We start from the raw sequence: 24875 nt of genomic DNA on the forward strand, positions 1-24875 counted from the left end.
CACTATTCAAACCATACCAAGAGCTTAATTTGATAAATAAATCATTAGGGGCTAGAAGTACAAAAGGGATGAATAGCGATTTCATGCAAATTGCAAATGTAGTATGTAACTCTTCAATTTAATTTGCAATTCCTAGTGGTTCACCAATAGACCTAACTCATGAATTTTAATGAGGTAGGTTACAATTTGCGACCCATTAGGAATTGCAACTATCACAGGGCTGGTGGCCTGCTGGAGACAGCCTACCACCACATCTGTGATTGCTTTACATAAAGCCATCCAAACGGGATGTGTTTAAAAAGAAAAAAATGAAACTTGGAAGTCACTGCCTGCTCTTAAAAATTATTTTACCAACCATTCTCAAAGGGGAAGGCGTCCCAAAAAGCATTTTTGCAGTTGAAGATAGCAAGATTGGGCCACTTATGACCTCAAAAATGCCTCGTTCATCTAGCCCTCAGTGCATGGCAGAACTTTCTTTCATAGGGGCCCAGCTCCAAAGCTGCTGAATGCTGTGGTGACTGGACTCGGAGTTTCCCTAGTCTTGATTCTACCTAATTCCTCTTTATTCTATCACTCTATCCTTCTGGTCTCTTCACCTCTGTTGTCTCCATTTGTGTTGCAGTTCACCTATCCCCTCTTCTTCTACTTCCTCCTTTTTCTGCCCTTCTCTTTCTCTGGGTCAAAGCTTGATGATTAATAATAATAATTCATGTTTCCCAAAACTGAGTGCTGGAGCCCACAATCTTCAATCACTGACACTCATTAAGCACTGTTGGCACCACTACAACCCATGTGAGACCATATCTGGGCCTGTCTACAACAATTGGCATGGGTAACTGCACTGACGGTATATGGGACAAACTATCTGGAGGGAGATCATGGACAAAAGCACAGAACAGCCACTTTTCCATAGGAAGAAATATAAGCCCTTGGGTCTGATCAGCATTTACTTTCTTTGAGATGACCCAAGGAAATTGAAACTTTTTGTGTACTTCATGAAGGCACACAGAAACGTAATAGTAGATGGCGCCCAACATATGTTAAGACCACACTTTACATACAGCGGTCTTTCCAACAGCATGTGATGTATAGTATTAGTGGGATCCCATTAAGCTAACCCAGCGCCCCATCAAACTCCGGTGTCCTAAATGCTCTGTAGCTGCACCTGAATCGTAGTAATTGACCGCGGCTACGCACCATCCCTCTACATACAAAACACCCCTCTGAGCAAGACGTTTGCACTACTTTCACCGTTAGGGAACCTTTTCCCTTTGACGTCGCCAGTGATCTCTCCCTACGCCCTCCGATCTGGAGGCGAGCTGGAGTATGAGGTGGATGGCGCCTCCCAGCAACACCAGGACTGATGCCTTCTTTGGAACTATGACGATGCCCCACGGGCTGAAACTATAACTATTGGTTCTTACCAAGGAGCCCGAATACCCTTGGCCGATGCCAGGTGGAGGTGTCCTATGCAGCTGTAGAGGAGTCTGGCTCTGGGACACCCCCTCGGCCGTCACTTACCCAGTCGGACATTGTTTTTCACAGATCTTCGCGGTTTTATCTGTCTCTCTCTTCGACTGCTTTGACTACTTTATTCCCCCTGGAGTAATTTCCCACTTCAGATCTACCTGACTCTGTCTACTCTCCCCTCTCCTGTTTACCTTTCCCCCACTACCTTCCACTCCCCATAAGACGTGTGTCTTGGATATGCTATGCGCTAATATCTTATATTATTGTGTAAGTTCACGTTTTTCTCCTAAGCTTGTACTGGTAACTGTAACTGTAACTGATATAACTATGTAACAATGTACTGAAACAATGTCCTATCTCTAGTAAAGCGCTCCGATACCTCTGGGTCTAGCCAGCGCTATTTAAAACTTTTCAAATAAATAAATAAATAAAGACTCAAGAGGTTTAGCCACATAAAAACCCTCAGGAGGAGGTTGAATCAGAAAATATCTTGCTTTGTTACAGTTGACTGTGGCCCTGAGGATTATATCTGTCACAACAGAAGCCGACATCGAAAAGAAACAAAATCTAACTTTAACAAACGATTATGTTTTGTTGCTAATGGAAAATCGTCAGAATATTGAAAAGCAAAAACCTTGCTTGCATCCGTACCCTTTGAAGCCCCAAGCGAAAGATTTCTTTGTTCATCTAAATCAGTGGCGTATTCATTAGCAAGATGGCGCCGGCAAATTATACTTTTAGGAATCAATGTTCTGAAAAGAAACAGAAATGCAACTTCTCCAGAGAGTCCACCCAAGTCAAATAGTAGAAGAAAGGTTTGCCACCCACTGCCGAGATTCCACAAAATACACAGGGTGTGATCATATATGATATTATTATGAGTGCCATGGCATGTGAGGGCAGCATGGGTCACCATAAGAATTGACCCCCAAGGTCAACTAACCTAGACTCTGATAACCTAGTTGACTCCCCCTCACTTGACCATCAAGGATAGGTGGTTACTGAACTGTGCCACCTACCTACTTTATTTTGTCCCCTCCCCCGCACTGTTTGCCTAATTATTATGTTCTTTGCTTATATCTTTCGTGCTTTCTTAGATCATGCTATGTAATGCAACCTTTATCTCTGACTGTTTTGCCTAATTATTATGCTTTTGCTTATATATATTTTTTGCTTCCTTAGATCATGCTATGCTATGTAATGCAACCTTTATCTCCTATGTATATGTAAAGCGCTCTGATGCCCATGGGTCAAGCTAGCGCTATATAAAACTTTTAAAATAAAATAAGAATACTTCACAACTCCTTTTCTGCAGCAGTAGTGTAGGTCTAGTTGTACACGAATGATGCTTCGCAGGTGTAAACGTGTGACTACTATTAGGTTATTGATAAATTGTATTTATTCTGCATGCAGTTCATTAAAACAAGTCACATATATTACACATTCAAGCTTTTAAAACCCCTTTGGAGTTACTCTCACCTCTACTAATAGGGGTATCTTGAAGCCACATTAATTGGAGTCCACTCCACTTTAACCCACTGTGATTAAGTGTTGAATTCGCCTTAGTGTTCTGTTGTTTGCATTTCACTGTTCTGGGTGACACCCATAGACTCCTCCCTCAGTTCTTTTTATTCTGACATCTTTAGGTGAAATCCTCTGTTATTCTGCCATTGTCCCTCCCTCCTGCTCATCCTCCCACTTTTCCCCTGGGTCTCGGTTTCTCCTATTACCTAACACCCTTAAGTTTTCCCCCTCAAAAGAAATACATGATTTGAGTCATTCAAAGGTGTCGCCTGCTGCTTCCCTCCACTGTTCTCTCGGCTGGCATCTGACCCGGAGGTAGCTAAACCCTCTTGCTGTTTTGGGGCTCAGTCATGTGCCGAACCATAGTCTTTTCACTGTTTTCATTGGGTGTGTGCATTGGGAGGAGTGTGAGGGTGCGCAAAAATTTTACTGTAACTACTTTACATTTTACTGTAAACTACTTATTTGATGGCAAAGTGACTCTTACGACCTAGTTAATAAATGACTTGTGTTTGAATAATTCATTTTTATTCCAGTTTGACAGGTGTTGCGGGTCATTTGCGAGATCCTCACAATGTTCCAGCGGGAAGGTTCAAAACCTCGCCTGTACTTTGTTCCCCAGCGCACCTTCCAGCTTCGAACCGGACTTGTAAATCAATTGTAATTGTATTTGGTTTGTATAGCGCTTACTACGCCATGTTGAAGCGCTAGTAACCAATGGCTGTCTAACTGGTGTGACATTCACTAACACCTCCCGCAGCATGAATGGGTGCGCGATTTAATTCCCTGTGCTTATAAATGAGGCAAAAGACAACTCTCAAATAGCCAAAAGAAGAAGGGAGTAAAATAAATAGCACGCAACCAAAGAATATAACATAGAAAATAATATATAAACCATGAACGGCACAAGCACAATTAAAAGTCTTATCTAACAAGCATTGGCAAAGTCAACGTTCTTGAGTTCAATACAGGTTTGCAGACGTAATGGCTTTGCCATTGCCTGCTTGATGTCCCAAGCTTCCTCGATGCATGGTGGTCACAACGCGTAAACGTGTGTGCAAATGCACCGGCAGCCATCTTGCACAGGTTTTAGTCACAGTTTGAGAGAAACCATTCCAAGATGGCCACCCATGTATGTGACCGCATGAATATGCCTGCAGCTGCAGCTGCAGCTAATCTAGGACGGGTTTGTCAAACTTTCACAAAATCAATGTACGATAGCAACAGCTTTTTTTTCAAATGGTAAATCAAAAAATAAAGTAAATACATGAAGCTGCCAAAAGGGCACAACTGAGCAGACAGGTAGATGGGGTAGCAGTGAGCAGCCAATGGGCCATTATTATATATATATATATATATATATATATATATATATATATATATATATATATATATATATATATATATATATATATATATATATATATATATATATATATATATATATATATATATATATATATATATATATATATATATCCTCAGCTCCCAAACACCAGCCAGATGCACACGTGAGCGGGTGCACACAGAACGGGGGTGTGCCCGTTGTAATGTCCAAGCTCCTATGTATCCATGGGATTTACCCCATAAAGAAAGTAGCACTCGCATGGGTTAGTTCCAACGATGATTTTATTTCGGGAACTGCACAGCAACAACGACGCGTTTCGCCATAGGGCTTCTTCAAATTGTGCAAGGAGCCGCGGCGCCTGTCTGCCTATAAAGACGTCATACATACGTATATATATATACTTGCCACACACTCGTATTTACAGAGTGAAAGATAGACGGCACTCCAAGTTGGTGTTTCACAGAAAAGATTTATTGGCAGACCCCCCTGCACCCTCGACAGACGCGTTTCACCATTTAGCTCCTGTTTGTACAATAGCTTGACTGAGAGATGTTTCATTATCATCCATAACGTCCAAGTTTAACAGAGTTACATAACTGTCGGCAGTTATGTAACTGTATCCAACTACATAGATTACTTCTTAAAACCATATGTGACGCAATTAAGCTCATATATACAAGACACCAATGACCTGTTGCAAAGACTGGAAAATACACCATGGCAAGAGAATTATCAATTGATCACGATGGATGTCGTATCCTTATATACGAACATTGAGAATGATATAGGGATTATGGCATGCAATTATTTCCTACAAGATCGAAATATCAAATACAAAAATCACAATCAAATGCTCCTGGACATGATCTCATTATGTCTTACAAAAAACATTTTCTTATTTGGTGAAGAGCTATACCGGCAAAACAATGGAACCGCTATGGGTTTTTCCTTTAGCCCTAACTATGCATGTTTAACAATGGGTTACTGGGAAAAAGAGATAGCTTGGACTGCGGAAAATGACCAAATGACAAACAAGATCGTCAGTTGGATAGGTTTTATTGATGATTTACTCATCATTTGGGATGGGTCACCGAAGGAATTCGAGGAATACTACACAATCATCAATAACAGTATGTCAGGGTTGAAATTCACTTATGAAATGAGTAACCAGCAAGTAACATTTCTAGACACGCAAATTTATATCAAGGAAAATCAAATTCAGACCACCCTGTACAGAAAATCAACAGCTACCAATGCAACACTGGAAGCCACGAGTTTCCATCAACCATCACTCATTTCCAGTATCCCATATGGGGAGTTTCTTCGCATTCGAAGAATTTGCAGAGAAGACACGGAGTGGCACAGGCACAGTGCTATGACAAAAGCAAGGTTCAAAAATCACAAATATAACCCAGGCAATGTAGAAAAGTGCTGGGCAAAAGCAAATGAAAAACCCAGAGAAGAATGTCTCAAACGCTCAAATCAAGACAAAAAGGAAGAACAGGAACCAATAAGACTAATCACGGACTATTCGCAAAACAGCAATGAAATCCTGCACATACTAAGAAAGAATTGGAAAATTTTACATCTGGATGACACAGTGAGCAAAATAGTAGGAAAACACCCAACGGTAACTAATCGAAGGGCGAAAAATCTGAAAGATCATTTGGTTCATAGCCATTGCATACCAAAGAAAAAGGATGATAACTGGTTAAAAACAACTGGCTTCGTAAAATGTTACGGGTGTAAAATGTGCCAAATTGCTAAACAAACAAAGGAAATTCAAATGCCAAACAACAAAAAGTGGGAAATACGCCAACTGATCACATGTAAAACGGAATACACCATATACGGGATAGAATGTCCATTGCCACTTTTGTACGTGGGAAGTACAAAATGTGAGCTCAAAAAACGTATAATGGTGCATGTGAGAGCAACCACCCATAAAGACAGAGCAAATGCGGTTGCAAAACATATGGAACAAGTTCATGATGGAGATTGGCAAAAATTTAAATTCTTTGGCATTGAAACAATACCAAGAAATATCCGAGGAGGAGACTGAGAGAAATTGTTACGGCAGAAGGAGTCACGTCATATTTTAAATCTCCGAACTCTGAGCCCGCACGGCCTAAATCAGTCAGAGGAGTTATACATTCACCTATAAAGATAACATCATAAATGTTTGCAAAACAAAACAAGAGTGAAAAAGAAAACATACCTCAGAAGAAAAACAGATAAAAAATGAATGAAAAAATTAAATGCCAGAAAGCTAAAAAAGAAGAAAAAAATCTAAACAAAGCACTAAAAAAATAAAAAAAAAATAATAAAATGAGAGGTCTACAACATAAAGAAGAAACACGCTTCTCTTCCCAAAAACCCCACTGAAGGGAATGAGTAAACTTCAGGGAAAGACTGCGTAAACCCACTAGAGGGTACAAAGCACACACGATAATTAAAATATAATGTATGGGACAATGCAAAATGAATTGACTCTCTCACCAGTGAAAAAGAAAAAAGAAAAAAGTCAAAAAGTGAACACACCTCTAGTGATTACATCACAAATCACATGATCATAGACATAAAAGAAAAAACATTTTCTCTGTTTCTTTTTCTTTCTAATTGTAAAGCATAGCTGTGTAATAACGGGATAAATCCCAATTAGTTTCATAAATGTAACTGACATTTGGGAAACAAATATTCATCTGTATAAATACATATATAACATATTGCACAAGTTATTGTATGAGAAATCTAGCATTAGTATGTCTATAAAGTGATTGGTGCAAAATTAGAAAAGCAGCAATTGAGATAAAGTGCATGTAAGAATGTGTAAAAGTTTGCGCAAAAGAAGCAAAAAGTGCATACTGCAAGGTCAAGAAGTAAATCATTATCTGCAACTGTATATACTCAGATCCCTGAGATAGTTACGTTAAAATCTACTAAAACAACCTTAAAAAGCAGTAAAAACATGTGCATGTGTATGTTAACTATGGTCCTCAACAGAATATGAGATGAACCATGCATGAACATGAAAAAGTGGTAAAGGATCACCATACATTTATAAATAAATATACAAATATCTAAAAATGCATAAATAGTGTATATAGAAAATTAGTAGAAATTTTGATTTGAAATGAAGATATCAAGTTGTCTGAAAGAAAAAGAGAAAAAAATACAATATTTTAAGATAAAGTTAAAAATCGTATCATTGTATATACATATACTTACAGCATAGTATCAAAATTTGTCAATTTTATCAAAAATAGAGAAACGCCAATTTGGAATACAAAGATATACATATATATGACAACTGATGGTAATGTCGCACTCAATAATAGGGATCCTAACTATTGAGTGTGCAGTTGATATAAGCTATGGTTTAGAAATAGGAAAGCAGGTGTATAAAATATACAGTGGATCATATGAAGTGATGCATTTCTTCAGTGTTATTTAATCCATTAGGCCATCTACTGTTAAACTCTAAAATCATTTTTGTTTCTAGCTGTCTGAGCATGAGTTCTCGATTGCCACCTCTTCTGAGATGAGGGATGGCGCCCACCTCAAAATATTTAAGACATGACACATCTTTGTTGTGGACAGTCTTAAAGTGACGGGCAACCAGATAAGCCGGATCGCTATGGATGATGGCCCTCAAATGCTGCAATATCCTGACATGCACCTGCAGCCTGGTACTACCAACGTAGTTTAAGCCGCAGGTGCAGGTCAGGACATATACAGCATGATCAGTTTTGCAGTTGTAACTGCCGGCAATTGGCTTACCTTCAGGGCAAAAAGGGGTCGAATATCGAGAGGCATTTACCCCGAATTTACAAGCTCGACAGCTTGAGCATTTACGAAAACCTTTAGCAGGCTGAAGCCATATGGTATTTTGCTTAAGTTCAGGTGCTGCCTTGTCCAAGGCAGATCCCATGTTTTTGGCCCTTCTGAAAGTGATTACAGGAGACTGAGGAAGTGTAGGCCCAGGAATGTTATCACTTAATATTATGGGCCAATTTTTCTTCATAATGGCTTTTAGTTGTCTATCTTCTTTGCTAAAGGTGGTTATTAGGCGTGGACAGTTGGCATTAAGAGTAGGTTTGACAGAAATAGCTTGAGTGTCACTTTCCTGCTCAATTTGCTTAAATAGACTTTCTCTAGTTCTAAGTTTAGACTTATCAATAACCAATTTAAGTATGCCATCAGTGTAACCTCGTGCTTTAAAACGGACAATCATATCTTTAAGGCAAGATTCAAAATCAATATTGGTGCTGCATATCCTTTTCAGTCTTAAAATGTCACCGTATGGGATACTCGAAATAGTGTGCCTAGGATGCATACTACTTGCGTGTAAAGTAGTATTACCCGCAGTGGGTTTTCGGTGTAGTGTAGTTAAGATAGAAGAATTAGATACATACATCTCTACATCCAAAAATTGTATTTTCGTGGCATGAATATGGGCAGTAAAATTTAAGTTCAAAGAGTTGATATTGATCTCTTTGATAAAATCATGTGCTTGCTCAATACTTCCATCCCACAGGATGAAGATGTCATCAATATATCTTAAATAACATCTGATATGCTCATGCACCCATCTATTGTGTTTGGTTGCGAGGACCTGTTCCTCCCACCAGCCAACGTGTAAACACGCTTAGCTGGGGGAGAAACAGGCCCCCATTGCAACTCCTCGCAATTGTTTAAAAATATCTTTGCCGAAAAGAGAAAAGTTGTTATGTAAGCACCATTCGATCAAATTTAAAATGACTTTCTTATGTTCATAATAAATGATGGGGCGTTTGGCTAAGAAATGATAAACAGCTGCTAATCCTTGAGTGTGATCGATACTGGTGTAAAGTGACTCTACATCAAGAGTGATTAGCAGCATGTTAGGACTACACTTTAAGTTTTTAATTTTAGTCAGAAAGTCACTAGTGTCTTTTACAAAACTGGGTAATTATTTGACTATGTCCTGCAAGAAAAAATCGATATATTCACCTACTTTTTCTTTTCTTTTTAATTTTTTTTGTCCTTATCTCACCATAGAGCGACTGCAAATAGACGCGAGAAGGACCCCACCTATTTCAATCACTCTTCTTAGACCTTCCATGGGAGAAGAGCTGTGCTGTGAAGAACTTAATTTTTTCTTCATTGTAGACCTGAACTTCCTTTCTGCAGACAAAAATGACTACACCAATGCCAGAGTCATCAGATGTAGAAGGATTTCTACCAAAACCTCCCCGTCCCGAATAATACACATCCACTGTATGGACATTTTTAACTTTTCCGGAGGGACAAAAGAAAGTTAATGCTACCAAGGTGACATGTAAGATTTACAAGGCTGTGTTATTCAGAGGAGATCCTAATAAGAAATACTCCAGTGGCACTGCAAGCATGCGAAAGCACTTACAATCCCTGCATCCAGTGAATTATGCTAACAAAGAATGCAGAAGACTCCGCCAAAATGCACCTCCACCACCGGCAATTGCAAGTACCTCTGGGGCATCACTTTCAACCTCCAATCCGGACATACGTCCACAGTTTGGAAAAGTAAAAATGCACTGTGTGCAGTGTAATCGATTAATCAGCTATGGGGAGCAATTGGTAGACCTAGTTTGCAGGGCAATCGATAACCATCTTTGCTAGATATTTTTTTTTTCACCCAAAGTTCATGGTTTTGTTCACCCTGATGACTTTTTGTTCCTGTTAAAGAAAAACAAAAAAAATCGTTCAAAAAATCTATTTTTTTTTATAAAACTACAAAAAGAAAAAAGTAGTTATTTTCAGAATTAACTACTCTGGTTAAAAAAAGAGGTACATGTGCATGCAAGTGTGTGAATGTGAATGAATGTGTGTGTAGTCCATAATTGATTAAAACAATGTATTTGTGGTGTACAGTGAATGTATAAGTGCAGAACTATAAGGAAGTGCTGCAGCATGACACTGAAAGCTCTTTAGCTACGGCGTGCTGTGGTACTTCCGAAGCACAGAGATGCAACATATGTCCATAAATATGTTGCAAGTCTATGCTTCCCTCTGCACTGCTGCTTAAACTGCAGCCATGTGGTGACACAAGCACCCTTGCACCATGGTGCAAGGATATCTATGTCATGTGGAGTTTGTTTTTGTGCAAAAAGACACACCTACCTGCACAAAAACAATCAGTGAATGCATTTTGTCTCTTTTAACGTATGCTGTGCATTGTAGCATATATTGAAAGAGGAAAAATAAGGAGAAATGAAAAGAATTCTCCTTGATGTACCATACTACATCAATTGGAAGATGGTGCAGCATTCACACACATGTCCAGATGTATCATTTGTGATCAATCTGGCGATGTGTCTTGTTATATGACTGTTCTGCGCAAACATGCACAGCAACACTTATAGAACACCCTTTCAACACAAAGTGGTGTGTATGATGAGGTCGTATTTACATGGAGAAGAAAAGGTATACAGAGTGCCTTTTCCTCTCTTTGTAAATATGAAAGAATGTTTTGCGCTATCACTATGTTACAAAAAGTGACATATTGTTAGCACAGAATGCTTTTTACACATATCTGGTGGGTTAGTTGGCCCCCAGTGACACTCAGTATTCATGTTAACTTTATCCTGTAACTTAAAACGTCCACAGGGCATCTTTCCACACATATCAACTCCGACCATCTCCCCTTTCTTCACCCGTGTGCAAACACAGGCCATTGTGCATTTTTATACTTAGTTAAACTTACCTTCACAGTAAAAGAAATAAAAATGATACACATTTTTTTCAGTTGTTTTTTATAATCTAAATTTGTGAAAATGTGATATTTTAGAATTAGGATCTGTGACAGAGAAGTAAAAGAATATATTGAATTTCACTAGAAACAGTGATTTCATTCGTACTCATCACATAACAGCGGGCAAAAAAAAACAATCAATAAGATTGAAAAAACCCAAGACTACATCCTCAATAACATACCATATAATGCAAATCACATATATAAAATTCTCACTCATATGAAAATGTTCTAACTTAAATTTATATACACTGTAAATGTTGTTGTTTAAAAATATACGCTGAGAGAATGTCCAAGAAAAAGTCCATAATTCAAATATATACTTTAACTAGGCCAAATAGCATTCTTGAAATCCTTTATATTGAAATTGTCCAATAGTAATCATATTAATACATATTAATAAATTCCTCAGAGGCCGAATTATGTTCCTAACACTTCGGCTTTAAAAATATTAGGTCGGAATTTGATAATTCTCTTGGCAAACGGTGTTTAAAAACCAACTGAGCATCATTACAATATGTCCAGCCTTTGTCACATTTAGATAGGCAGTGTAATGTACAGATGTTGTGGAAGGACCATCATGGAAAATTATTGCTACTGCTACAAAAGTCCTTCCTGATATTGATAGTTGACTTGCTACAATATGTTTTATTAAAGTGTCCAATTTTCTTCCCTCGGCTGTACAATGTTGCATCATTAAAATTATATATTGTCCATATCTTTGTATAAATAATGTTGATACATTTTTGATTTGCATTGGCTACACTCCATGTTTTGATGTGCTGCTTTAACTAGTTTATTGAAAGACACTGATTTACAGTCTGGTCAAATATATAAATCTTTCAGTGTCTATGTTAGTGCTACATGTAGACATACAATTTTCACAATGATATTCCCTTTTATAACAAAGGCCAAAAAGATTTTCCTGGGCATCTTGTTGGATATTCTGCGTAAATTGTGTAGAACCAGAACATACATCCAAAAGATTATGAATATCACAAACGCTTTGTATTTGACTTTTATCAGTTCTCAATTTTTCATAAACAGAATGCAACAAGGAACACAATCTTTTTTCCCGATTCTCCATAATTTGCTGTTGCAAACTTTCTAGAAAAACAACAACATTGACCACTACATTAGCATAGCAGTTGACACCTGAACTATTTTCAGTCTGATAACCAACAATCTCTTCAACAGTCTCCTTTTTCTTTTTGCTTGCAATGACATTATCTTGTTTTATTTCCTTCTCTATACCTTCATTACAGATATTCTCATACCTTCTTTTTCGACTTACTACACTCTTTTCAAATACAGGATATTGACCTAAATTGGGAGCATACACTCTTCTTAACCTCTTATACTCTTTTACACAGTTTGCATCTGCAGTAACCTTTGTGTGATCAAAATCAATCAAAAACAAACCAGATAAAGTTCTGACTCGCGACAAAGCAATATATGCCATACCCTCTTTAAACACAGTACTTCCAATGTTCACCAAAGCACTGTCTACACTTAAACCTTTTGATTTATGAATAGTTACAGCATATGCAAGAGAAACTGGAAACTGTTTTCTACAGACATATAAATCTTCAACAAACAAAAAATGAACTGAACAACGACCAATTTGTTTCACTTCTTTAAACTTATCAAATTTAATTTTAAAAAATTCAAAAGCATCTTTATTCGGATAATTTACAAAATCCACAATTTTTCCCATTGCTCCATTAACTAAACCTTTTTCTACATCCAAATTACGCCTTAAAATTACCCAACAGTTTCTACACGCATATAGATTCTTTTCTAAACCAGCAGTTTTAGATATTGATTTTTCTAAAGAATCCAATTTTGTTTTCAACTTTTCTGTCAAAATAATAGTGATTCCTTCATGCTCTATTTTATCAATGGCTTCCATTTTTATTATTTTTTCATTTTCCAGCTTCAAAAGTTGTTCATTGAATATAGAACACTCACGCAGTGTTGGCATTAAGCAGATTATAGATTTGTTTTCTGCAATTTTCATATATATTTTCTCAGGAACTATATTTTCATTTGGAATCAAATTGGAAAGTAACTGACTCTGCAAAGCTTGTTTGCCATGTTCTGTCAGTACGCCAATTCTTATATCTTGAAGAATAGTTCTATAATCAACATCATTTGCCTGTTGCATATTTGTAATGAGTTCTTTGTATTCAAAATATGACCAAATGTTAACGTTTCCAACACTACCCAGAGACATTCTGGTGTCTTCATGTGCAAGTGTTTTAAATACTGGTTGTCCTTTTACGGGAGTAAGTTGCAGTTGATCTCCAAAAACTATGACATGTTTTCCTACAAATAACACGTCGTACTCTGTTTTAAGAATTTGCCGCATTCTTAAATGAACAAAAGCAAGCATTAAGTTTGAGACCATGCTTACCTCATCAATAATCAGAAGTTTCATTTTCTTCAGCACTTTTGAAACTTCACAACAAGCTTCTCCAGATAGCTTGTGACTTTCCAATTTGTTTTCATGCTCCACAGGTAGCATCAGTAAACGATGTAATGTAATTTCTTTAATGTTGTGTGCTGCCAACCCAGTTGGAGCAGTTACAACACATGACAAATGTGACTCTTTTTTTTTCTGTAGATAACTGGTGAATACTTTAATTAAGAAACGTTTTCCTGTTCCAGCGTGTCCACTCACATACATTCGGATAGGTATAAATGATGTGCATGTGCTTCTTTCTTTTCATGAAGAAATCCATGGTCAATTTGTTGCTTCACTTACTCGTATATTTCTGTCTGTTCATTTTAGTTGTTCTTACAAGTTTGCTAAGACCACTCCATCTTCCTGAGCTTGATGCATTGCTGTTTCCACCTCAGTCATGGAGATTGCTGCTTCATTTTCAACAATTGGTTGTCCTAGTGGATCTTGACTCAGTGGAGCAGAACTTTGACTCCTCATCCACGCAGACAAAGCACTACACAACACCGGACCTACATACCTCAACAACCGACTCAGCTTCCACACCCCCACCCGAAGCCTCCGCTCAGCCAATCTCGCCCTCACAACAGTCCCTCGTATCCCGAAAACCACCGCCGTCGGCAGATCCTTCTCCTACCTCGCCGCCAAGACCTGGAACGCTCTCCCTACCAGCCTACGACAGACTCAGGACCTGCTGGCCTTCGGAAGACTTCTCAAGACCTGGCTCTTCGATCAGTAGCGCTCCCCCTCCCCACCCCCAGCGCCTTGAGACCCTCACGGGTATGTAGCGCGCTTTAGAAATGCAGTGATTGATTGATTGATTGACTGTCTTGAGAACTGTCTCTAGCAATCTCTGCTGCAATAGTAGCTTCTTGATCAATTTCATCGTTCAACATTTTCACATAATTTGCAAGAACAGTGCATTGTATGGTATATTTACAAGCATTGAAGGAATCTTCATAGCTCTGAAATTCTCCAAGTAATTCCAATTCTGAACGCCACGGTTTGAACTGTTGCGAAAGGGCTAAATAGTAAAATTCCCTTTTATCAGCAGTGTCACGACTCAGCTTCCTGTGATTAATCAAATTTCCTTTTGTTAGTTTCAACAAACATCCTTTGGAACCAATAACTCCATATTTTCCTTCATTGATGTTCTCTGTAGTATTCCGTGTAAAAGTGTAGTTTTGCATAGAGACACATGTTCTCAAGATGATGACTTCTGTTTGGGTAATATGTGTCCAACATATTCATTTTCAAAATATCTGTACTTTCTGGATCTTTTTCTGCTAAATATTCAATTTCTTGTACAGATTTAAGTACTCGATTTCGCATTGCAGCAAGGCCTAGACTCACCCAAATGATTCTTCTAGATTTGGAGTATAGACTTGCAGATGATAACTGATCTGAGCATTCATACGCTCCGATTTCTCTATGGGATAACATCTTCAAACTGAAACTGTATAATTTCTTACTTAAACTCTTCTTGTGAGAGATCTCTTCCCACATTTCTTTCAATTCCGTCTTTTCTGATTTTGTAATGTAGGATGTTACGTATCGAGCAACAGCAATGGAATTGTCCGCAACGTACTGAATATCCATGTTAGCATTCCACTTGGACAGAATAACTGGATTGTAATCATTTATGTATTTAGATTCTTCACTTCTTCTCAAATTGTAAGTATTTTTTGGAGACTTTCTTGTGATGGTATGTCGCATAGCTGACATAAAATGGTTCACTGTTCCTTTGGATATTACAGGACGTGGAAATGCAAAACGACATTTGGTATAGAACTTATCCTTAGACTTGTACTTTCATCAAAAGTATTTTCCACATCGATGCCTTTGGAATCGTAGGACTTGTTGTCTTAAATTGTTTTCTTCTGTGCCTTTGGGTATAGCACATGTAGCATATTCTTCAATAAAAGACAAAACAATATCATGCAAATCTGTTCCGAATTTGGAGGCATCCTTGATCCATAACAGCATATGTATATGAGGAGCACCTCTTGCTTGATACTCCTTTCTCCAAAAGAAATCCACAACTTCTCCAAGAGGAGGATTTTTTTATTGCGGATAAAAGACATCATAGCTTCAAATCTATGATTGAAATACTTGCATACATTAACAGGATCCAAAGAGCACAATTCTCCTGGTGTCTTGTATTCAATATTTTTTATTATGGAATTTGCCTCTTGAAGAAATTCAAGTAAATCATCCCAAGCAAACTCAGCACAGTTTAGGGTAAGGAAACATGTAGGAGTTCCTAAGTTCTGTAGCATACATTTAAGTTCTCCACGACGATGGTACCAATATTCAATAGTCACACGCTGACATGCCATCAGATTAATTAGCTGAGATTCTTAATATAAAATCCTTTGGTGAAACATTTTGCAGATGTACTCCTGTTTTCAATGTGTGATTGACTGCATATGAACATCTAGACAAGCCACTCTCAAGCAAAAGATGAAATATATATGGGATACATTGTCGAAATCTTGGATCTTCTGCATACAATCTTGTTGTCCGATATTCAGATGCAGGAATCTGCACAGGTCGTTCATCATATCGTCCTCCTTTTCCTGTTGGGAACAACTGCGGAAAACAAGGAGCTTCCAAGCTTTCTTCCCATTCACGCATGGGACTTCCCTTCCCTTTTTTCATTTGGAATAACTCAATAGTATTCCCCATCACTTCTTTGAATGAAGTGGATGTACACTGTAATGTTCATAGATTTCTTCACTTTTTGACATGTCCACTTTTTCAATTTGTCCACTTGACGTTTCAGTATCTTCTGCTAAAAGTATTTCTTCTTCTCCCATATAAACATTTTTATAGTACTCATTGTTTTTTATCAAATACAAAGTTCCCTTTTGCACTTTGCTAACATCCACTAACTCCTGCAAGATTTTCTTACTTTTAGTAAGCACACCATTAACTTGAATGACTAGTGGTTCGTTTTCTACACACTCTACACCAATAGTTTCAAAATTTTTCTTTAAATCTAGAGGTGAATATACAACTCTTCCTTTTAATCCTGTCAGTAAATCTGAAGGAGGCAATTTACCTGTTTTAGGCTCCATACGAACAACAGCCTGAAACAGGTGTACACATTGAATGAGAATAGACTCATAGGTATTTAAATCTATCAGTTCTGGAGGAATAGCAACTAACTATTGGTTATTATGGATAGCTCCAGCGGGCATGTTCTTCTCATCTCATTTGTTATAACAATATTTACAAATAAGCTGAACAGAACCCAAATCAAAACAATTCTCTACCAACAAATAAGTTGCAAATTCCTTCCACTTATTATTTTCTCTTTCACTTTTTAAATACAGATCAACAGTCCTAGTCTGATTTTTATAGTGAGTTCGCCGATAACAAATACAAGAATAATTTGGCCTTTCACCTGAAATCACCTAAAACTTGGTAATTTGTTCTTCAACATTTTTTGTAGTAGTATGTTGCACATTCTCTTCAGCATTTTCTTCTATTAATGTCTCAGTTTCTGCACTCTCTTGTTCAGGACCAAAGTAACAATACTCAATTTCATCACAAATCTTCCTCACATCTGATACTGACCCATTCAAAAGAGCACTGTTCAACTCATTTAATTTTAGTGCTGGACTTTTTGTATAATACAATCTTCTGACTAACTTCCGCATTTGAGAATGATGTACTGCTAACATCCTGAAATGATGAAAAACACTTTGACATACTTTCCTAGAAAGACAAGCCAGCGAATGACCTTGCAAACCAGTATTTGTTCTCACCCTGCAAGGGTCTAGTCCCTGCAACATCTTAATCTTTTGTTTAACTCTTTTTTTTACTATTTTCTCCTAAGAAATTGCATAAAATATCAATAGATTATTGTCGTACACTATAAATACTACTGCAATACCAAGTGTACACTGGGGCTTTAGGACGTCTGCCTAGAGCTTCAGCAGCTATCACTTCTTCTGCATTTCTGGGAACTATCTTCTCTTTCTCAAATGGACAACGATTTCTAACCTCATAAGCTCAACCACTGGTATAAACTCCATGCAATAAATCACTGACGTGTCTGAAAATAACTCTCTTCATTAAAGAAAGGCTCTGAACTTGAACTGTGTTTCCATTCACCCAAAAAAATCACAGAATTTAGTTCTGTCAATTACTCTTTTCCTCTTACTTTTGGCCTTCATTAAATGGATTGGTTTATCTAGTGATCGAATTCTGTTTAAAACTAAAATGAATAGTTTCCTTTTACTTCAAAAGCCTTTTAAACAATGGATTCAACATGCTTCTTCTTTTTATAAAATAGCGCTCTTTTTCTATATTCATATCTTTAAGCAAATTATGTAGTACTCTATTATAAAAAAAGTTTGTGTATTTCTTTATATTGATTTTGTCTTCTTTTATCATACGTCATATCTTTTGACTGTACATTGGCTTTTTTCCTTTCCACTTATTTTGATTATTTTTTCTCCTTGAAGCATTGTCAGTAGTTTCAACATTCTGTACATTGTTTCTGGGCCTAGAAAGTTTCTTAATAAATTCCTTGGTTGTCTCACCGGAAGACTTCTTCTTTTTAGCCACATGTTGTTGGTCATCCAATACTTGTTGAGTTTACTTTAAGTAACTTTCCTTTAGCTCTCTTTTTCTCTTTCTTGATTTTTCAGGGATGAAAACTTTATTTTAATGATGATGAACAATATCTGTAAACATAAACATAAATAAATGTATATTAATAACTTTATAACTTATACATTTATATTACTATACAAATACATTCTATATAAAAATCATTTAACCACTTTCTTTTCTCATCACTAATTGAAATTGTAATTCAAGGTGTATACATAACTATATAGGAATGGAAGGAGAGTAACGGGGTGTTTCCTGAAGTATATAGATATTGATTGAGGAATTGTAGACCAGAAACCCAAGTGTGAAGGTGGTTAGAGCACTACATGCATAGTGCATAGGAGTTTGAAGCAATCCGTGCCCTAAAACCTTGCTCACTGCATGAGTATATAGATACTGACTGAATGATCAGAGTACTACAAGGAGATACACTGGGTGAATTTATAATTGGTTGACTTTTACTTTAGTGACTGGATTAGTACATGGTACTGAAACAGTCATTATGGGATTGCGAGAGCAGTCACAAGATGTTTGCTGAACTGCATGGGTACAGACTGGGGAAATGTAGGCATGAAACACAAGTGAAAAGGTGGTTAGACCACTACATGCAGAGTGCATAGGAATTTAAAGCAGTCCATGTCCTAAGGCCTGGCTCGCTGCATGAGTACATGGATACTGACTGAATGATTAGACTACTACAAGGAGAGACACTGGGTGAACTTATAATTGGTTCAGTTTTTCTTCAGTGAATTGATAACTATATGTAGCTGAAAGGGTCACTATGGGATTCAAGAGCAGTCACCAGGTGTTTTCTGGAGTGTATGGATACTGACTGGGGAATTGTAGACCTGAAAGAAACACAAGTGAAAAGGTGGTTAGACCACTACATGCATAGTGCATAGGAACTTAAAGCAGTCCATGTACTAAGGCCTGGCTCGCTGCATAAGTACATGGATACTGACTGAATGATTAGCTACTACAAGGAGAGACACTGGGTGAACTTATAATTGGTTCAGTTTTTCTTCAGTGAATAGATTACTATATGTAGCTGAATGGGTCACTATGGGATTCAAGAGCAGTGACATGCTGTCTGCTGGAGTGTATGGATACTGACTGGGGAATTGTAGGCCTGAAACACAAGTGAAAAGGTGGTTAGACCACTACATACATAGTACATAGGAGTTTAAAGCAGTCCATATCCTAAGGGCTGGCTCACTGCATAGGTACATTGATACTGACTGAATGATTAGACTACTACAAGGAGAGACACAGGGTGAACTTATAATTGGTTGAGTTTTTCTTCAGTGAAGGGATTACTATATGTAGCTGAAAGAGTCACTATGGGATTGCAAGAGCAATGACAGGGTGTTTGCTGGAGTGTATGGATACTGACTGGGGAATTATTTCTGGGACCTTACCTTGCCTGAAGCCGAGCAGAGCACCGGGTGACAGTGCGTGTGGTTCCCCGCCGCCGCAGGCTAACGCGGCCGCCGAGAGGGAAACTACACTTCCCAGGATCCCCTGGGACGCCGACCGACTTCCTTGTTCCCCGGACTTTGGCGCCAGGAGGCGCTTAAATTACAGCTGCCCCTCCGGTGGAGCGGGGCTTATTTCTGGGACCTTACCTTGCCTGAAGCCGAGCAGAGCACCGGGTGACAGTGTGTGTGGTTCCCAGCCGCCGCAGGCTAACGCGGCCGCCGAGAGGGAAACTACACTTCCCAGGATCCCCTGGGACGCCGACCGACTTCCTTGTTCCCCGGACTTTGGCGCCAGGAGGCGCTTAAATTACAGCTGCCCCTCCGGTGGAGCGGGGCTTATTTCTGGGACCTTACCTTGCCTGAAGCCGAGCAGAGCACCGGGTGACAGTGTGTGTGGTTCCCCGCCGCCGCAGGCTAACGCGGCCGCCGAGAGGGAAACTACACTTCCCAGGATCCCCTGGGACGCCGACCGACTTCCTTGTTCCCCGGACTTTGGCGCCAGGAGGCGCTTAAATTACAGCTGCCCCTCCGGTGGAGCGGGGCTTATTTCTGGGACCTTAACTTGCCTGAAGCCGAGCAGAGCACCGGGTGACAGTGTGTGTGGTTCCCCGCCGCCGCAGGCTAACGCGGCCGCCGAGAGGGAAACTACACTTCCCAGGATCCCCTGGGACGCCGACCGACTTCCTTGTTCCCCGGACTTTGGCGCCAGGAGGCGCTTAAATTACAGCTGCCCCTCCCGCGTCGCGGGAGCGTGCGGGGCCGCGCCGGGCTAAGACCGGGCAAAGGGCGGGCCCTCTGTGGCCCTCAGGGGACAGAAGGAGACAGGGCTGGGCCCGAGGTACTGTTCCATTTGCTAACATAGTAAGTAGCGACCTATCTACTACCATATCTCTTCCATTGTAATACGATGGCCACAGCTGCTGTAAGCTCCGCCACTACTGGCCTGGACAAAAATGGGGGCATATTAAATCGTACTCTGGATGACTATTTTCCTAAAGTAGCTCCTGAGGGCAGTAAAGAACTATTATTAGCAGAGCGGCGGGCTGATCGTCGTCGTTCAATTGAACGTATTAAAAACAGGACCATGTCAGAGCCTATCATGTCTGTTACTTTGGACAATGATATGAATACCATACTGTCTGACAATATATCACCGACCACCAGTGTGCCCCTACTACTCAAAGAATGTCTCGCTCCTGCTCCTTCCCCTACGCAAACCCAGCCAGAAACACTAATCTTGATACATGATGGTCCTACTACACCCAATCTTCTCAAAACCATGATCTCACCTACAATCAGGCCAGGGAAGGTTGTAAGAGGCAAAAACCTGGGGCCACCGTCACACAAAATACACGGGCCCCCACCGTCCAAAAGAAGACGGAACAATTTGGACCTAAATAAGCCTCGACTAAGCCATACAGAATTTGGGAAGAAGTCTAAGCCTGTTACAAACACAACTATGGGAGAACATGTTAGTATACAAATAACTGGATCTGATTTAATCCCCCCCACATCTGCGATACCATCCTCCCAAACTGTTATAGCGTCTGACATAATCCATACTCCTTTGGATGAAGGAGCGCATCTTGACTCCCCGAAGACTTTATTGGACAATATAGAATTGATTGTGCGTAGTTACATGTTGGCCATAGCGGAAAGACTCAAAGGAGTGGAACTAAGGTTGGGGAAAATAGAGCTGGATCTGACAGTAATTGGGAATTCTGTCAGGTCATTAAGGCCCTTGAAAGCATCACAACTTCCTAATGCCCCGACTCTGATACACACACCCCTATCACACATAGTGGCTGCAACATCCTCCACTTTCACTATTGACAATAACCAGAAAGCAGCTATTTCTGTTGCTTCTAATCATCTGCCAACAGATGCATCATCTGCTAGTAAAACCCCCATTACATCGATACCAAAACAGCCAAAAACATCTATGGGCAGACTAAATACAACACTTAATCATAACACCAATATTCCAGTCAACACCCAAGTAAGGGAATTAAGTACCTCTACGATTAGACATCAAAGACCGGAAGAGAAAGAGATTAGTTATGAGGGAGGGGGACAGGGAAGGAGACCACCCACGGAACTCCCGCCAGAAGCTCTACCATATGTGGTGGTACTCACTGGTGTTCCTGAACTCCCAAGTGGTAAACGGGAAGGCTACTATCAACTAAAAAACAAGATAATGCACTGGTTGTCATCGTATAGACCCAAAGCCAGTCATGTAAATGGAGAAATAGCCCATGTTCGTCGTTTATCATGGTTGGGAGGAAGAACAAAAGATATAGGGGGTGATATTGTTGTTGTAAATTTTAGGGACAAAAAGCTGTTCAATATATTCTGAATTGGCCTTATGGTAACGAAAACAATTGCATTGTACCGCGCCCCTTAACTTACTTTTATCCGAGAGCAACAGTACTTCCCCCCCAACGCTTAACTAACAATTTTCCCTTTACCAACCATTTCCTTAATATGGAGATGGCTAGGAATCCTGCTTATATGCACCAACCAGCTCCAACTCCCGCGATGTATCCTTGGAATATTATTCCGACTAGTCACAATGTGGGAGGAAATGTAAACATGGCTCACAAGATACCATTTACTCCCTTAGAATTATCAAACAGGTTTGAGGTATTTAGTGGCTTGGAAGAGTGCGATTGAAGTTTAAAGAGCAGAGAGGATGTTGTGGGAGTTGAAAATGTCTCATGCTCTGTGGGGTATAATGAAGAACCAGGGACGAGCTACCTAGAGTTAGGTTTACGTACTGTTGTAACAAGTGATGTAGTTACCAGCAGTTTGTATGTTGTTCCACCCGCAGTGTCTCTTGGGACAAAAGAGGGATCTTCCTTGCTCTCACCCGCTTCAATTCGAAAAAGTAGAGATGATGTCAGGGGGGATGAAAATATTTTACGCACAGTGGGGTGTAATGAAGAAATAGGAACTAGTTGTTCAAAGATTGAGTCAAGTATCGTTGCAACATGTGATGTAGTTAATAGTAGTTTGTACACTGCCTCACTGGTAACGCCCCTTGGGCCAAATGGGGGAACACCCATGTTTTCATTTGTTTCATGGAACATAGCAGGGGTGCGAGCTAAATTATGTGATCCTGAATGGAACAAATATATGAACAGCTTTGATATTTGTGTTTTACAGGAAACATGGGCCACAGTACAGTTACACAGGGTTGGTTTTAAATCCTATCAAATAGAGGCTGTGCCATCATTAAGAGGTCGCGCATCCGGAGGTCTTCTAATATGGATTAGTGTTGCTATCCAAATAGGTATAAAAATGCTTAATACCGATTCCACAGACATTCTTGGGCTGGAATTAACCACAGCTGACAGCAGGGTGATCTACCTCTTTAATGTGTACAACAGTCCCCACTCTTCCCACAAGGAATCACCATGTATAGGGAAGTTAGAAACATTTATGGATACATTAAAAACAGATGGAAGTGTTATCCTATGTGGGGATTTGAATTGTAATTTCGAACCAATCATAGGCATAGCCCAGTTATACGAAGATGAGGATATTGCTAATGGAATACCAGCCCTGAATGAAAACAAAATGGTTGTTGGTACTGTATTGGCTCTTCAGATCACAAGGTTGTTAACTTCCCACGGCCTGAGAGCATGTAACGGGCGTATGCCATCTGATAACCCGAAAGCCCCCACTTTCAAGAGGCGAGATTATGATAGTAAACTAGACTATGTTATTGTCTCCTTTGACCTGTGGCCATTTGCAGTAGACCTAAAGGTCAAAGAGAGATATGAAAGCGACCATTTCCCCTTAGAAACTAGTTTCTTACAAAGTATGTTAAAGGGGCCGGGAGCTATAGATGGAGATCATAGCCTAGTACCCTTTACTACAGATAATATCGTTCTTAGCAATAATCGCAGGGCGGTCAAATGGGCCTACATATTGGGAAGAGAGGATCTAATGGCCAATATTTACTGCACTTTTGCAGATACCTTTTACTCATATTGTCCTCATAGTTGCGACTCCAAAGAATTCCTTAATCTACATAAGTCGCTTTTTAGTAAATTACTAGAACTCCTTACAAAAAAAACCAAAAAAGGTGTATGCACGACTAATCCTAAAGCTATAGGTAAACCTTGGTATAACAAGGAATGTCGTCTTGCCAAAACTGCCCTGATTGATGCTGTTAAAGGGAAAGGTCCAATAGAAATTAGAGATAAAAGGAAGGCTTACAATAAAATAATATTAAGAGCGAAATCCACTTAAGATGAGGAAATATGGCTCAGTATGTTAGCAGCCGCTAGAACAAAGGACCAGAAACAATTTTGGGAACTTGTAGCCAAGGAGAATAAATGTGAGAAAGGCTCTAGGGAGGTCTATCTAGATGAGGACACATGGGTTAAGCATTTTACATCACTGTATGCTGCCAAAATTTCAATTGATGCTGCAACAGATGTATCCTCTCCTATAACTCCAGTTAAAAGCCACCCTGTAGTTTTTGACTTGCAAGAAACAGAGACAGCAATTGCCATGATAAAAAAAGGGAAGGCGCCCGGGCTCGATAAAATTCCGGGCGATCTTTATCTGTATAACGTTGACGTGTGGGCACCCTATTTGAATCATTTATTTAATATAGTTGCGGCTAGTGGCCACATTCCGGACACATGGAATGGCGCAGAAATCATTACAATTTTTAAAAAAGGGGATCGTGGCGATCCAGCCAATTATCGCCCCATCAGTCTTTTAGACATAACACAGAAGATATGTGCCAGGCATATTTTAAATCGAATAAACTCATGGTTGGAGGAGAAGTCAGTTTTATCCAAATATCAGGCGGGTTTTAGGAACAAAACGGGAACCATTGACCAGGTATTTAGGCTATGCTGCTTGTATTGGAAATACGTTATTATTCGCAAAGGTCACTTGTACGTGACCTTTGTAGACCTACGAGCAGCATTTGACCTAATTCCTCGTGATTCACTTTGGAAAAGTCTGAATAGACAAGGACTACCAGGCGAATTGCTAGCACTCGTGATGGGCTTGCATCAGGAGAATTTTGCTAAGGTTAGGTGGGGCCCAAATGGGGAACTTACAGATCCAATCCCCATAAAAAGGGGAGTACGCCAGGGATGCGTACTGGCCCCCACACTCTTCTCCCTTTACGTAAACGACATAGCAGCCTATATGGAAAACTGTGAAAAG

The 24875-nt window shown here is 39.4% G+C and overlaps 1 protein-coding gene across 7 annotated transcripts in view; it reads right to left on the reverse strand.

The window, feature by feature from the left end:
- The window catches only part of LOC144768536 (uncharacterized), a 1350740-nt gene that overhangs the window by 73986 nt on the left and 1251879 nt on the right, over positions 1–24875 (reverse strand). The gene's annotated exons all lie outside the window — the stretch shown is intronic.

This window comes from Lissotriton helveticus, chromosome 7 (assembly GCF_964261635.1).
Source record: "Lissotriton helveticus chromosome 7, aLisHel1.1, whole genome shotgun sequence".
Taxonomy (NCBI): Eukaryota; Metazoa; Chordata; class Amphibia; order Caudata; family Salamandridae; genus Lissotriton; species Lissotriton helveticus.